Source organism: Chrysochloris asiatica, unplaced genomic scaffold, assembly GCF_000296735.1.
Source record: "Chrysochloris asiatica unplaced genomic scaffold, ChrAsi1.0 scaffold00038, whole genome shotgun sequence".
NCBI lineage: Eukaryota > Metazoa > Chordata > Mammalia > Afrosoricida > Chrysochloridae > Chrysochloris > Chrysochloris asiatica.
The window spans coordinates 18,625,473-18,641,881 of NW_006408556.1; positions in this window are offsets into that span (position 1 = coordinate 18,625,473).

Sequence of the window (16,409 nt, forward strand, 5' to 3'; positions counted from 1 at the left end):
TCTATCTATCTATCTATCTATCTATCTACCTACCTACCTACCTAAACAAATACCAGACTCTCTAGCACTTAATAACAACAACAATGAATCTATCTATCTATCTATCTATCTATCTATCTATCTATCTATCTATCTATCTATCTACCTACCTACCTAAACAAATACCAGAATATTTAGTTGAAAGGCTGACAAGCCCTAAGATGGCCACTGGTCCAAGAGAGCATGCAAATGCCAGGTGCCATGAGGGATGGATAACCCAGCCTGCATTGAGGGCACACCAAATCTCCTCCTGGCCCAAGAGGAGAGAGAAAGTCAAGCATATACAGGAGGCAGTGAGTTGAAAACATGAACTCTAGAATTGGGCGAGAGGAAAATCATGCATTTAAATGCAATTCAATTGATCAGAATCCATAGTTTTAAAAAATGTCCCAGATGATTCAGATCATCAAGCAAGTTTTGAAACTGTTGCAGAAGGGACTTGGCAAAGACGGAACAGACCTTTGAGTTGGGACTATTCCTGGAACAATTGAAATCTTGCTGAGGGAGGAGCCTAAGCCAGGAGAGATGCAAGGCTGAAGTGCAAGTGAGTCACCAGCTGCTGGCCATCGACCACACCACAGCCGCATCCCACAGTGTCACTCTGGCCACTCTGGATGGCCATTTTCCAGGGAACTTTGGTTCAGAGGATTTGAAGGAGTTATTCTGTACTGCAGCTTATTTGGGAAAAATAGTATGCAACTGTGATCTTCATGAACTGTGGGATTTTAGGTTAGTATTAAAAGTACTAAATACCCATCCTTTAAGCTACAACTCAAGACACTCATCTTGTAGACGTAGTCTTTTAACTGGCACTCATTTTTCTCTATTCTGTTATAACTACTCAAATTCTAACCACACAATCAGTATTTGATTGTATGCTGCCATATGTCTATTCAGTGATCCATAAAGCCTGTCTTGCTTTCTCATGTAAGTATTTGCTCTCTAATGAAGATTTTGGAGTTCAGTGTGGTGTTGTAAGATAAGCACTGGATTGCTAATGACAAGGTTGGCAGTTTAAACCCACTCAGAAAGCTTTTACAGGGTCACTGTAAATCGAAACCAACTCTACCACACTTAATAGCAACACCAATGTAGACTTGATCTTAATTTCTCTACCTACACCTTGTAACACACAACAATTAACTATTCACCTTCTACCACTATGTGTGAGAACATCATAACATGTAATGCTTAATAAAATGTGCATTTTAAAATATAAATATGTTTTGGGCTGCATCCTGTTTCCAGGAAGGGAGTCTTTGTATTTATTGCTCCAAGTAATCTGATGCAAATGGTCCAAAGGTCAAATTTTGAATACTATTGTTCTATCTCTGGGCCTTGGTACAACTCTCTAGTGATGTAAAATTACCTGGGGGATCTTGATGACAATGCAAACTCCAAGTTACAAATACAAAGATTCTCAGGGTGTGGGCCTTGGGTGGGGTCCAGATGATTCTGCCAAAGGTGATGTTGTTGTTGTTGTGAAGTGCCATTGAGTTGATTGTGATTCATAGTGACCCAGTATAGAGTTTCTGAGACTAGAATCTTCACAGGCCCTAAAGGCCTCAACTTTCTCTTTGAGAAAAGGCTGGAGAGCTCGAAACATGGACCTTGTGGTTCTCAATCCAGTGCTTAAATCATTTGGAACCATCTCATTCAGATATAATTGATACATGTATCAAATTTGGGAAACCATCACTTGAGTAGGTATTCAACACGCATTTTTAAATGCCGTCAAGTTGGTTTCAACTCATAGCAATCCTTTATAGAGTTTCCGAGGAGCAGCTGGTAGATTTGAACTGTTGACCTTGTGGTTCAAAGTCCAGTGCTGATCAGCACCATACCAGGAGTCCACATAATGGTGGTTGGTGGTTATGTGTTGTAGAGTCAGTTCTAACTCACAACAAACCTGCATAGGGTTTCTGAGGCTGTAAATCTTTATGGGAGCAGAAAGCCTCATCTTTCTCCTGAGGAAATACTATTAGTTTTGAACTGTGGACTGTGAGATTAGTAGCCCAACTCATAGCCACTATGCTACCAGAGCTCCTTAGGAGTCCACACAGTTATTGATGAATTTGAAGATAACCACATCCTGAATCTATGGAAAATGTCTCCCATCTGCCTATTTTGTCTAGGAGCAGATCTGGAGTAGACAGATTTGAATTCTGCTGATGTCAGGTATTAACTACTATGAGCCCTGATAGCCTAGTGTATTAAGAGCTGCACTATTAACTGCAAGGTCAACAGTTTGAGTCCACCAGGTGATCTACAGTAGAAAAATGAGGCTTTCTGCTCCTGTAAAAATATATAGCCTCAGAAACTCTATACAGGGTCGCTACGAGTGGGTACTGACTCCACAGCACACCACCACCAGCACAAGATTTCTAGTCTCTGGGACACAGCTGTCTAGTGTGAGAATTAAGGATAACAGTGTGAAGCTCCTGGCATAATGTAGGTTTTAAATAAACAAGGACTCCTGGTATGGTGCTGTTGGTTAATGTGCTGGACTGCAAAGTCTGCTTGAACCAGGAGGCCTGAGGTTCAAGTTCACCAGAAATCCTATACAGGGTCACTATGGGTCAGAACCCGATTCGACAGCACTTAACAACAACAACATTATAAGTCGCTATTATATACTGAGCATCTCTATAATAACTAAAGTTTGTAATACTATAAAGTTGCTAGAGGAAAAGGAGAGTATAAAATTGCACACAAATATTGTACCTTTATGCGGTAACACACATTTCCAAGGACAGCCAGCCAGGATATATGATAGAAAAGAGAAGCAGAAATCATCACATTTCCTGATTGATTCCCTCAGCTGCTGTGCCAAGACAGGAATGATTTTTGAGAAGCTAAAGACATGTAAAATACTATGAGAAGCTAGAGAACTTTGTAACTATTGGACTAGACCCCAGGTGTCTAGACCCCACATCTTCTCTCTTGGGCTGAAGAACTTATATATACCCAGCCAGAGAAAGGTGCTTCAAGAACACAACCAGGCCAAGGACTGTTACTCCTTGTGGTTATCTAGAAAAAGGCTAGCAGATCCTTCTTCTCTCATACCCTGACAGACAGGAAGAGAATATCTCTGTGGCAACACGGATGAGCTTTCCACAAAAGGGAGATCGATAGACACGAATATAACTTGCATCAAGCCCTCTCTATGCAGAGTAACCACAATCTCAGCTAGTATCATGGCAGGTATTGATTTTCATTCAGTCTTTTAAAGGAGCACAGAATTTCCATTTCCTGTTCAGTTACACAAACATTTCCGGAGCTCAGTTCTGGACACTGTGCGAGACTAGCTGTGGAGGAAGATGTATTTATTACACAGCCCTTAACCTGGAAGGGTTTATTTAGCCTGTTTAATCCTTTTCCCTTTCCTATTAAGCCTTCCACCAAAGGCATCTATGATGTCTACTTTTGTATCAAGAGTCCTTGGGTGGTACAAATAGTTAATGCATTGGGCTGGTTGCTAACTGAACAGTTTGAGGTCTGAGTCTACTTAGAGGATCATTGGAAGAAAGTATGGAAATCTACTTCTGAAAAATCAGTCATTGAAGATCTTAGGGAACGAACACAGTACTAGCCAGCCAGCCACACATGGGGTTGCCATGAATTGGAATGACCCAATGGCAATTGGCAATAATGATGACTCTTGAAATAAGGTGTACATCTCACTGAACTAATTCATCCTTCTATCAGAGACATGTTTTCCATGATAGGACCCATCTCATTTAACTTCTTCTGACTGAATTTTCAGTCTAGAAACCTTTCATAGGAATCAAATATTCATGATCCTTAAGCATACATACATTTAATGGGCTCTCACGGGCATATATTTAATCTCTTTATGGAAGACTCAAAGCTAAATTGTGAGCTTTGCACAGGTTTACCTCAGGGCCTGGTTTGAAGCCTCCTTTTTTTTTATAGGTTCTATGGAACTAGTACTGAATGCCTGGTACACACAGCAGATTCTGTGAGCCAATGGCTGTTCTTAAAGCTGTTTCCTTAGTTGCAAAACCAAGATAATAATTTCTCTGCCTAAATTATTGTTTATTATAATAATAAGAAAAAAATATTCAATACGAAAGGGCTTGAGAAGTTACAAAACACAGTAGAAATTAAGGATATTAATGTTTCTCCTCCTTCCAACCCAATCACCACCCAACCAACCGGATGTCATTGCGTTGGCTCTTACTCAGGGCAACCCATGTGTATCAGAGTAGAAAACTGTGCCCTTCATGGTGTCTAATGACTGAATTTTGGAAGGAGATTGCCAGTTTTCTGAGGCATCTCTGGGTGGACTTGAACCTCCTGTCTTTTCACTTTTCGCCAAGCACATTAACCAACTCCACTACCCAGGAATTCCAATCATCACTCACTGTAGACTTATTTGCTTTCTTTCCTGCAGGGGAGTGGATGCTTTACTCTTATTCCTCGGATGAATATATTTTAAGAATTTCTCATAATCCAACTTAAATACAAACACAGTCTGGTCTTTGTCTCCTAGGTCTTCTCTACCCTCCATTCTCCAGCTACAACAACAGGGAGCTGGGTAGGGAGGAGCTGCACATACCATAAAGAACTATATGAAGGAGCAATAAAAACTAGTCAACTGAAACGAAACTGAAGAAATAAGTAAATATGACAAAGTAACTTTGAAAGAAAAGGCCAACTTCCCTGGCGTTCAAGCTTTATCTCTTGTGAGGAACCCCTCATTTTAAGGAATCCCAGGCACCAGCCTGGGAGCTCTGGTAGCGTAGTGGTTATAACTTGGGCTGCGAACCTTAAGGTCAGCAGTTCGAAACTACCAGCCGCTCCGTGGGAGAAAGATGAGGCTTTCTACTTCCGTAAAGATTTATACCCTCGGAAACCCTGTACAGGGTTGCTGTGGGTCGGAACTGACTCGACGGCACTTAACAACAACAACAGGCACCAGCAAGCAAACAAACTCGATGTCAGCAAGTTGTTTCTAAGTCATAGCCACCCTGTTTAGGTTTCTGAGGCGGTAAATCTTTGCCGAGCAGAGAGCTTCCTCTTTCTCCAGGGAGTGGCTGGTGGATTTTAACTGCTGACTTTTCTTTTAGCAGTCAGTCCAGTGCTCATCCTAGAGCACCATTGGGAGTTTCTATCCCCATCTATTACTCTCCTTTGAGGATTCTAATGTGATGCTGTAAGATAAGCAATGGATTACCAACCTCAAGGTCAGACGTTCAAACCCACCAGTCACTCCTTGGAAACTATAAAAGCTCACTATAAGTCAGAACCGACTCACTTGACAGCACCAACACCAGCAGATGATTATAGGTTGAAGAGAAGGATGAGTACCCCCTACCCATATCAAAACATACAGCATTCCTAAGACAATATGTAAAATTTGTTGAGGAATAAAGCAAGGTTCCTATGCTATTTTTAGGCTTCAAATTCCACTCAAGTTGTTTACTCATAAATTTTGTCTTTCATTTCAAAAGTATATCTTTTATGTGCACTAATATTCATTAGTACCCAAAGTGAATGTCCACAAACAGATGGAAGGACACACAAACTGTGCTCTATCTATACAATGGACTATTACTCAGCAATGAAGTTCCTATACACGTTATGACATGGATGAACCTTAAAAGCATGGTACTGCGTGAAACAATTCAGCCACAAATGGGCAAATACCATATGATCCTATTTATATGAAACAGGTAAACGTATACTAAACCAAAACTTATTAGTAGTTAGCAGAGGTGAGGAAGAGGGGGCAGGAAGACTCATTACTCGGAGGACATGTTATTGTTGTTGTTAAGTGCTATTGAGTCAGCCCCAACTCATAGTGACCCTGTATAGGGTTTCTAAGAAGTGGCTGGTAGGTTTGAACCACCGACCTTGTCAGCAGTCCAGTGTAGTTTCTGTTAATGGTAGTAGAATGTTGTTGTTGTTGTTAGGTGCCATCGAGTTGGTACCAACCCATAGTGACCTAATGCACAGCAGAACGAAACACTGCCCGAGCCTGGGCCAACCTCACTACTGTTGCCACGCTAGAGTCAATCGATGCTGCCACTTGGCCAGTCCATCTCATTGGGGGTCTTCCTCTTTTTCTCTGACCCTCCACCTTACCAAACATGATAACCTTCTCCAGCGATTGGTCCCTCCTGACAATATGTCCAAAGTATGAGAGACGAAGTTTGGCCATCTTGGCCTCTAAGGAGCACTCTGGCTGCACTTCTTTCAAAATGGATCTATTGGTTTTGAATAGATCCATTTTGAAAGCCCGTGGCACTTTCAATACTCTCCTCCAACACCATAACTCAAAAGCATCAATTCTTTTATGGTCTTCCTTACTCATTGTCCAGCTTTCGCATACATATGAGGTTATCGAAAGTACCATGGCTTGGGTCAGGTTCACTTTAGTCCTCAAGCTGACATCTTTGCTCTTCAACACTTTAAAAAGGTCTTGTGCAGCAGATTTGCCTAATGCAATACGATGTTTGATTTCTTGACTGCTGCTTCCGTGAATGTTGATAGTTGATCCAAGAAGAATGAAGTCTTTGACAACTTCAATCTTTTCTCTGTTGATAAGAATGTTGTCCAGAGGTGAGGATTTTTGTTTTCTTTACATTGAGATGTAATCCATACCGAAGGCTGTGCTCTTTGATCTTCATCAGTAAATGTTTTAAGTGGAATAGTTGTTTTAAATTATATTGGTGATAACATGATAAATATAATCACCACCAGTGGCTTAAACATGAAAAAAACTGTTGAATCGGCAAATGCTTAGTTACGTGTATTTTTGGAACACACAAACACACAGATTCTCTGGCCTGAGAAGGTGAGCTTTAGATGTCATGGGCAGAGTACCTTGGGCCAGTTTCTTTCCTTAACCCAGTTCTAATGACAAATCAACAGGAAGTAAACTCTCAATAAATAATGTGTAAAAAATGTAACATTGGACTTTCTTTTTCTGTAATTTTGCAGTTTCTTAAAATACATATATGGGAACTTACGCTCTTATTTAAAACAGAACTGTTTCTATCATGGGGCTATCTGTGTGAGAAGCTAACAGTGTATATAGCTGCAGGAGCTGATGGACATGTAGTAAAATACATCAACTATTACAGAAGGGAGTTAGTTAGATCCAGGATCCCACATCTTAGACCCTACAGTCTGAAGACCTAAAATAGAATCCGATATCAATTTCCTTCCTCTTCTTTATGGACCTTACTCACCATATTGCCTAGTAAAGATAATAACCAATGTTAGATTTGTCTCAAACTAGGTTCTGTGACCTGAAGCACACCTACAGTAAGCTGCAATGAAAAATAAAGAATATTTTTTACTGAGTCAAAATGGGATTGTGAGAGTCTTGTTAAAGCTGGGAAAAGCCAAGAGGAAGTGTAAGCTGCCCAAGGAGTGCTGAGATACATTATCAGCCCATTTCCAGAGTCATCTGTTACTTAGGGATAAAAGAAGGTATGCTGGCTTCATATTGTTGTTGTTGTTAAGTGCCATTGAGTTGGTTCCAACCCATAGTGACCCTGAACAGGGTTTCCAAGGCTGTAAATCTTTATGGGAGCAGAAAGCCTCATATTTCTCCCATGGAGCAGCTGGTAGTTTCGAACTGCTGACCTTGCGGTTCACAGCCCAATTTGTAATCACTAATATAGAAGGTGGAGTCCTGGTGTGGCGCTGTGGGTTAATGTGCCAGACTGCAATGCTGTTTGAACTGTAAGGCTGGCAGTTCAAGCTTACCAGCTGCTCTTCAGAAACCATATACAGCGTTACTATGGTGTGGCGCTGTGGGTTAATGCGCTGGACTGAAATGTCGGTTTGAACTGCAAAGTCAGCAGTTCAAACTCAGGAGCTGCTCCTCAGAAACCCTATACAGGGTTGCTATGGGTCAGAACCAACTTGATAGCACTACAATAACAATATAGGAAGTGGGATGGGTTTGAAGACATGCAATATCACACACAGACACCTTCTCACGGAGTCATTTCCTCCAAGTTGAAGGTTATGAAGTACAGAAAAACAGCGAAACTGAGGACCATTCAGGGATAATCAGGAATTAAATATGGTTTCTTTTAAACCAATATCAAAGTAGCTAACTTGAAAGGTATCTCCGACAGGCACTACTAATTATCCACCCTTCCCCTTCGCTCACCCATTATTCCTTTGAGTAACAGTTCTACCTGGGAACATATAGTTGCTCCTCTAGAGACTTTATTTTCCAACCTTCTTTGCAGGTGACTATAGCCATATGACATTTGGACCAATGGAATACAAGTGGAAGACATATATACAACTTCTTAATCTCATTTTAAATAAATATAGTTTTCCTCCACTTTATGTTTTTACCTTTTCCCAGGCTGAGAAATGGAAACACCTGGAGCAGCCACCTTGGACCCAGAGGTAGAATCATGTATGTAACCTGGCAGCCTCTGCCGCCATGATGACTCTCGGGAGCAATGCAGTGAACCACCACTGATCGTCAACTACCTTTTAACTGTTATGCAAAAAACAAAACAAAACACTTCCATCTTACATAAGTCACTGCATTTTTAGGTCTCCTTCATAGTGGCTTAGCCTGTCAGGATTTTATTAATTCAGCACTCTTGGAATATTCAGAAAACCGGGAACTAATGCAAATTAGAAAATGTATTCTAATCTCATAGATGGAATGAATAATGATGCTATCTGGTGTAGTAAGCATAATATGCACTATTATAAGTTAGTGTTGGGATGTTAAAGGATAAGAAAGAGAAAAATGCAGAAAGGCTAATTGGGACGAGGCCTACAGGAAGTCCCTTTGTCTATTCTTAGTTTATAGTTCTGTTCGGTGATAAATGGAACTCTACAGCATTTGAACTTTATTTGAACTCTTTCTCCCCTTCTCAGAATAGCCATATTCACCTAAAATAGTAATAGTCACTCTTATATTAGATATGAATTATTGTTCCAGGGCAATTTTAAATATTAATAACTCCTTGTGCCTAAAATAACAAAGAAAATAATGGAAAAAAATCTATTTTGAAAAATCCAAGAAAAGTATAGGAGGAAATGAATCATTACAGCAATATTAATATGCTATTGTCAAATTAATAGGCACTAGTGGAAGATATGGAGTCCTCATGTGGCACTATAGGGTAAGCACTAGACCACAAGGTCATAAGAATGGTGGTTCAAATTCACCAGCCACTTTGCAGAAATCTTAAACAGGGTCACTATGAGTCAGAACCAACTCGATGACACTTAACAACAATAGTGGAAGGTATCTACCTAAAAATACGAATATGAAAGCCTGAAAGAAAGAATTATGTGTAATCCAATCAATACAAATATGGGGAGCAAGTTCATGATAACAAGGTTTAAGTAAAATCACTTTGTGGGGAAATTAAGAAATGTTTGAGTGAAATTTGGAATTCTGATGAAAACTCATGGAAAATAGCAGACGATATATTTCTTACTTCCTCACCATCTCTAACAGAAGAGCTCAACAATTTAGCACATTAGGACTGGTCACAAAAGCAAGTCTCTGTGACTCAGTTACAACTTGCATTTTATGAACAAGCTAAGTTGCGTAAGTTGGAAGAGTCAAAGCTTCAGTTATCTGCAGTCAAGAAAAGAGTGGAAGATAATTAAACCAAAGCAGTTGCTATGCAGTAACGTTGGTCTCATGGTGACCTTAGCAGTTCAGAGTAAAACTGCGACACAGGCTTTTCAGACGTAGGTCATAAGACTTTCTTCTAAAAACACTTCCAGGTAGACTTGAACCTCTAACCTTTTGGTTACCATTGAACATGTAGAGCATTTGCACTATCCAGGGACTTTAGGGTTTTAATAATAAAATCAGTAGAGAATGATTTTTCCACACAGTTGAAAGTTGTTGCATAGTCAATAAAACCCAAGTAAATATCTGTCCAGTATTCTCTGTCTTTCTAAGATATATTTTATTCAAATCAAATGGAGAAAGCAGAATCTAGCTGAACTGAAAGGTATTAAAATTAAGCCTCCTCCACCAGTATATATATATAAATAGAGAGAGAGAGTCCTGGTGTGGTGCTGTGGGTTAATGCACCAGACTGCAAAGCCATTTGGACTGCAAGGTCAACAGTTCAAGCTCACCAGCTGCTCCTCGGAAACCCTATACAGGGTCACTATGGGTTGGAACCGACTCGACGGCACTTCACAACAACAATATGTTGTTGTTGTTGTCAGGTGCCATCGAGTCGGAACCGACCCATAGCGACCCCATGCACAGCAGAACGAAACTATATATATATATATTTTTTTTTTTTACTGATAATTTTGCTTTTTCAATAAGAGCAAGAAGTGTAGGTGAAAGGGAAGGAGGGTGAGGGAAGAAATGAATGAGAATCTTCATTATCTTGAATGACAAATGGTTTGGAGGGAGGGTGGTTTGGGGCAACAACAGGTCCAATGATGGGAACAAAGGCTGCCTGTCAGTGGCTTGAGGAATGCCCCCTTCCAGACACTGCCAGGTTTCCTGTGATTAAAAGCACAGAATACTGTTGAAGGTACTTTAGGAGGGAAACCAGAGTTTCAGAGTAGCTGCAGAGTTACCGACATTTGCAAGGACTCTTTTTCGCTGACCCTCCACTTTACCAAACATAATGTCCTTCTCCAGGAATTGGTCCCATCTGAAAATATGTCCAAAGTATGTGAGAGACAAAGTCTTGCTGGCTTCATAGTATTATGCACTAATGGTCCTTGCTTGTAAGGACCATTCGAGCTGTATTTTTTTCATCACAGGTTTGTTTGCTCATCTGGCTGTCATTGGTACTTTCCATTGTCTTTTCCAAAACCATAACGCAAATGCATCAATTCTTCTATGGTCTTCCTTATTCACTGTCCAACTTTCACATGCATATAATAAGGCAACTGAAAAACCATGAATTGGGTCAGATGTACCTCAACTGATATAACCTTAAAATTATAATTTTCAAACTGATTATCTTTGTTTTTGAATCTTTAAAGAGGTCTTGTGCAGCAGATTTGCCTAATGCAATACGTCATTTGATTTCTTGACTGCTGCTTCCATGAGTGCTGATTGTGAATCCAAGAGAAATGAAGTCTTTGACAACTTGAACCTTTTCTCCATTTATCATGATGTTATATATTGGTCCATTGTTAGGATTTTTGTTTTCTTTACATTGAGATGCAATCCATACTGAAGGCTGTGCTCTTTGATCTTCATCAGTAAGTAAGTTAAGTCTTCTTTGTTTTCAACAAGTATGGTAGTATCATTCGCATATTGCAGGTTGTTAATGAGGCTTCCTCCAATTCTGATGCCACGGATTTCTTCATATAATCCAGTTTCTCAGATTATTTGCTCAGAATAAATATGGCAAAAGAATACAGCCCCAACACACACCTTTTCTGAGTTTGAACCATTTAGTATCTCCTTATTCTGTCTGAACAACTGCTTCTTGGTCTATGTACAGGTTCCTAACGTGACAATCAAGTGTTCTGGGATGCCCATTCTTCACAATGCGATCCATACTTTACCAGGACTCACAGAGTTGAAAGCCTTTGCAAAGACTTTGCAAGTACAAGTAAACATCTTTCTGGTATTCTCTGTTTTCAATCAAGATCATCTGACATCAGCAATGATATTCCTTAGTTCCACGTCCTCTTTTGAGTCTGACTTGAGTTTCTGGCAGCTCCCTGTTGATGTACCACTGCAGCTACTTTTGAATTATCTTCAGCAAAATTTTACTTACAAGGGATATCGATGATATTGCCTGATGATTTCCATAATATGTTGGGTTACCTCTCTTTGGAATAGGCACAGATATGGATCTCTTCCGGTGTTGTTTTCTTGAATTTGTGTATGTGAGGAGTCATTGTGAAATTCAATCCTTACATAAAATGTTCTTATTGTCCCTTAGGATATTCAGGATAAAATTGGCCAGGTAGCTGTCTTCCAAATTTCTTGGCATAGATGAGTGATTGCTTCCAGCGTTGTATCAGTTTGCTGAAAGACTTCAATATGTATTCTGTCAGTTCCTGGAGTCCTGTCTTTGACCAATGCTTCAGTGCAGCAGTCAGCAGCCCAACATCTAAGCAACAGCACCACACAGACTCACTGTTTACTCTGGAGGACCAACTAAAAGGGCAGCTTGGTAACTACCTAGAAGTCAGGTTATAGGCACTGACAAACCTGGCATGCTTTGTACCTGAAACAGTGTTTGGTCTCTAAGTCATTAAGCAAAATGAACAAGTAAATTGTAAGTATTATGCAAGCATTATTATTTCGACTTCCTTCAAGACAAACATGTTTACTAAGTGAATCTCAATTTATTAATACAATTTATTAATCTAACATTAGGAGCTCTGGTAGCATAGTGGTTACGAATCAGGCTGCCAACCTCAAGGTAAGCAGTTCGAAACTACCAGCGGTTCCACGGGAGAAAAGTGAGGCGTTCTGCTCCTGTAAAGATTTACAGCTTTGGGAATCCTGTGCAGGGTCACTACGAGTCAGAACCGACTCCACGGTACTTAACAACAACAACAACAACTGACTTATGGTGTGGCACTGTAGGATCAGCACTGGACTGCAGACCACAAGGGAAGCAGTTCAAATCTACCAGTTGCTCCTCAGAAACCCTATAGAAGGTCATTATGAACATATTTGATGGCTCTTAACAACTTAACAACAACACACTGCCCTTTTGGAAGAAGATTACCAGACCGCTTTTCTAAGGTACTCCGTATGGGTTTAAATTGCCACCCTTGGTTAGTAGTTGAACATTACCCAAGAAATCTCATTTATAGGTATAAACCCCAAACCCAAACCCATTGCCATGGAGTTGATTCTGAATCATAGCCACCCTATAAGTGTTTCCAAGACTGTCAATCTTTACAGGAGCAGGCAGCTTCAGTTTACTTCAGTGGAGCCACTGGTAAGTCTGAACTGCTGACCTTGTGGCTAACAGTCCAGTGGTTATTCTACAGTCTCATTGGGCTCCCTGTTTTTAGCGTTCGGCTTGCAGTATATATTTGGGGGGACATAATTCAGTACATAACAAAGTCTTGCCTTCTTTGTGAAAAGTGAGTGGAGTAAGCCCAAATGTTATAGAACATGGAAACCTAATGCAGTTGATTTGATCCACGAAGTGAAGAACTCTGTGCTTAAGTCTGCACTCAATACAACAGAGGGTTTCTAAGGCTGCAGATCTTTATAGAATCAGACTGCCCCATCTTTCTTCCATGAAGTAGCTGGTGGGTTCAAACCACTGGATTTCTGGAGAACAGCTGAGCACGTTAGCTACCATGCCACCAGAGCTCCTTAAGAACATATGTTGTTGTTGTTAAGTGCCGTTGAGTCGTTTTCGACCCATAGTGACCCTGAATAGGGTTTCCGAGGCTGTAAATCTTTACGGGAGCAGATCGCCTCATCTTTCTCCCGCAGAGCAGCTGGTAGTTTCGAACTGCTGACCTTCCGGTTCGCAGCCCGATTCGTAACCACTACGCTACCAGAGCTCCTTAAGGAGGCCATAATTCAGATTAGGAGGTAAAGCGTGGTCCCCACACAAGGGAGATTTTTTTTAGTGATTTTAAAGGTCAGTGGGAGTTTGCTAGGTAAAGTAGGAGGCATGTGCAGAATGGTGGTTTGAGGGCCGAAAAAAAAGTATGTTGCAAAAGCATGAGGCATAAAGAGCAAATATATTATTTTGAGAACTGGAACTAGTTCAGAATGGCCTATCGTGTATTTGTGTGCATCTCTGCACAGCAAGGGCAGAGAATCAAGGGCAAGACAAGAGGGGGACTGTGTGCCAAACAGGGGGTTTAACTTTTACCTGAAGATTGTAAGGAACAATAAAGACTTTTAAAGCAAGGATTGGATTTCACAATGACTCCTCACGTACATAAATTCAAGAAAATAAAAGAACAACTGACATCTGAATAGAAAAACAAACTGAAAACATAAATAGAAAATTCACGGAATGAAAAAGACCTGTGTCTATCGCTATGAGTCTGAAACGACTTGATGGCACATAACAACAACAACATATGGTGTGGCGCTATAGAATAAGCACTGGACTGGGAACCACAAGGTTGGTGGTTCAAACTCCCCATCTGCTCCTTGGAAATCCTATACAGGATTGTTATGAGTTAGAACCAGCTCAAGGGCACTTAACACCAACAGCAGCAATAAAGTCATGAGTACATGTTACTTTCCTTTAGAAAATACCAAGGTTCCATTGTTCAACTATTAAATTATAAAATATATTATTTATATGATACCATCTAATTCTAGCAAGGATGAGTGAGACGCCAGTCTTTTTTTCTTTTTTTTTGGACCGCAACTGGGCAAAAGGTATCAAGAATCTGAGAAATGCTCATAATAATATTTTAACCCATGAATTCTACACCGAACAACTTATCCCATGGAAATAGTCAATGGCAGGAGATACAGAATGAAGCACCAAGTTGTTCACTTAGTTAAATTAAAGTTCACTTAGTGATGAAAAACTGGACACAGCCCAAATATTCAACAGTGCAGTGGCTACCTTATGTAGCATGACCCCAACGGTGATTAGAAAACCTACACATGCAAATTTTTGAAGAAACCAGAAGGAAATGTATCAATGCTATATTTTTTACAGATGGCTAAAAATGAGTTTCCAAATTATGGAAAACTTATTTTCTTTGTTATATTTGCAACACATTTTCCAAGGCCAAAGGGAAAAAAAAGTATAAGCATGTCATACTTTTACATTTTCACAGTCTTTCTGAAAAGGGTACTACTGATTCATCTGTGAGTTAAAGGATGAACTGGAGGTGATGGAGAATGAAGACACGCTTTGTTGGGCTCCAAGATGCCCTGGGCTGGTTAACATCACAACTGTTAATCAAAAGGTTAGAAGTTCGAGTCCATCCAAGGTGCCTCAAAGAATGGCCTGATGATCTACTCTGAAAAGTCTGCCACTGAAAACTCTATGGAGCACTGTTGTACTCAGACACACATGTGGTCATCATGAAAGAGAGCCCAGGAGTCAGAATCAACTCCACAGCAATCTTGTTATGTAGTAATTTCAGAGACGAGATGAAAGCCTGAGCCAAGTTAAAAGCAGGGGGATGGAGAAGGAAAGAAGGGTTCAAAGATTGTTAAAGATGAAAAATAAACAGAAAAAAAAAAATCCATAGTGCTTGGTGTAGGGGCACAGAGGAGGAAGGGGTTGGAGGATTCCCAGGTTATTAGTGAATCTGGGTACAGCAGCTGATTTGCATGAATAAAGATACGAAACACTCCACTCTGGGTATGTTTACTTTGCGGTGTCTCTGGCTTATCTAACTAGAGATGTGCCCAATAAGTTGTATCCTTTACAGATAATGGGCCTCATGAGACATAGCTGGACTCAAATGACAGATATGGAAGTCATCAACATATATGTGAAATGTGAACTCCGAAGCTGGGATGAGAAACAGAGACGCAGCTGGCTAATGGCAGAACCTGGGGAGACAGGCACTGAAGAGAAGAATCAAGGAAGAGGGAGATGAAGCTTGCGCAAAGGAAGAAGAAAAGCAGGAATAAAGAGCCTAAGAAAGGCCCTTAAGAAATCAATTTCACAAAGTAGACAGGGATCACCTATGTCAAAGGCTGAGGGAGAGACAAGACTGGCATTGAGAAGTGTCCACTGGAATAGGCAATAAGCCAAGGTGGTTTTCATGGGTGGAAGATGAAGGCAGGACTGCATGGAATTGATGAGAGGAAAATGCAAAGGGAAGCACAGTCTAGTCTTTAAAGACCCTTCATAGTTAAGAAGGTGAAAAGGAAGGGAAGTTAAGGAGGGAGCAGGCATCAAGAGATATAAGAAGCCAAAGCCAGTCTCCAGATTGAGAGGAAGGAGCCAAGAGACACAGGGACAGATTGGAGATTCCAGTGTAAAGAGAGTTGATAGATCCAGGAAGGCAGTTGGAAAGAGACTCCAGAACACAATGTTATCATAAGCCAGAGAAGAATTACTTCTTCCTTTGAAACAGGGGAAAGAAAGTAAGGAAGTAAGTTAAGGAAAAGAACGGAGGCAAACTTTTGTCAACAGTATACTCATTGACTAGATTCACCCCATTAGGAAAATGCAGCCAAAATGCTTGGGTTGTACTCCAGGGTTTCCATTGTTGAGTCAGGGGCGTAGGAGGGTTGCTTTTGCGAACACTTATTGAGCACCTACTATATACCATTTATTGTTCTTAGATGTAAGCAATCTCAAGAAGTAGGTCCTGTTACTATGCCCAGTTTTGCAGGTTGCCATTGTTAAGAACTTGCCTAAGGTGGCACAGCTCAGAAACAGGGAGTTAGTATTCCTCAGTGGTCAAACATGTGGACTCTGGAGCTAAACTTCTCATCTATA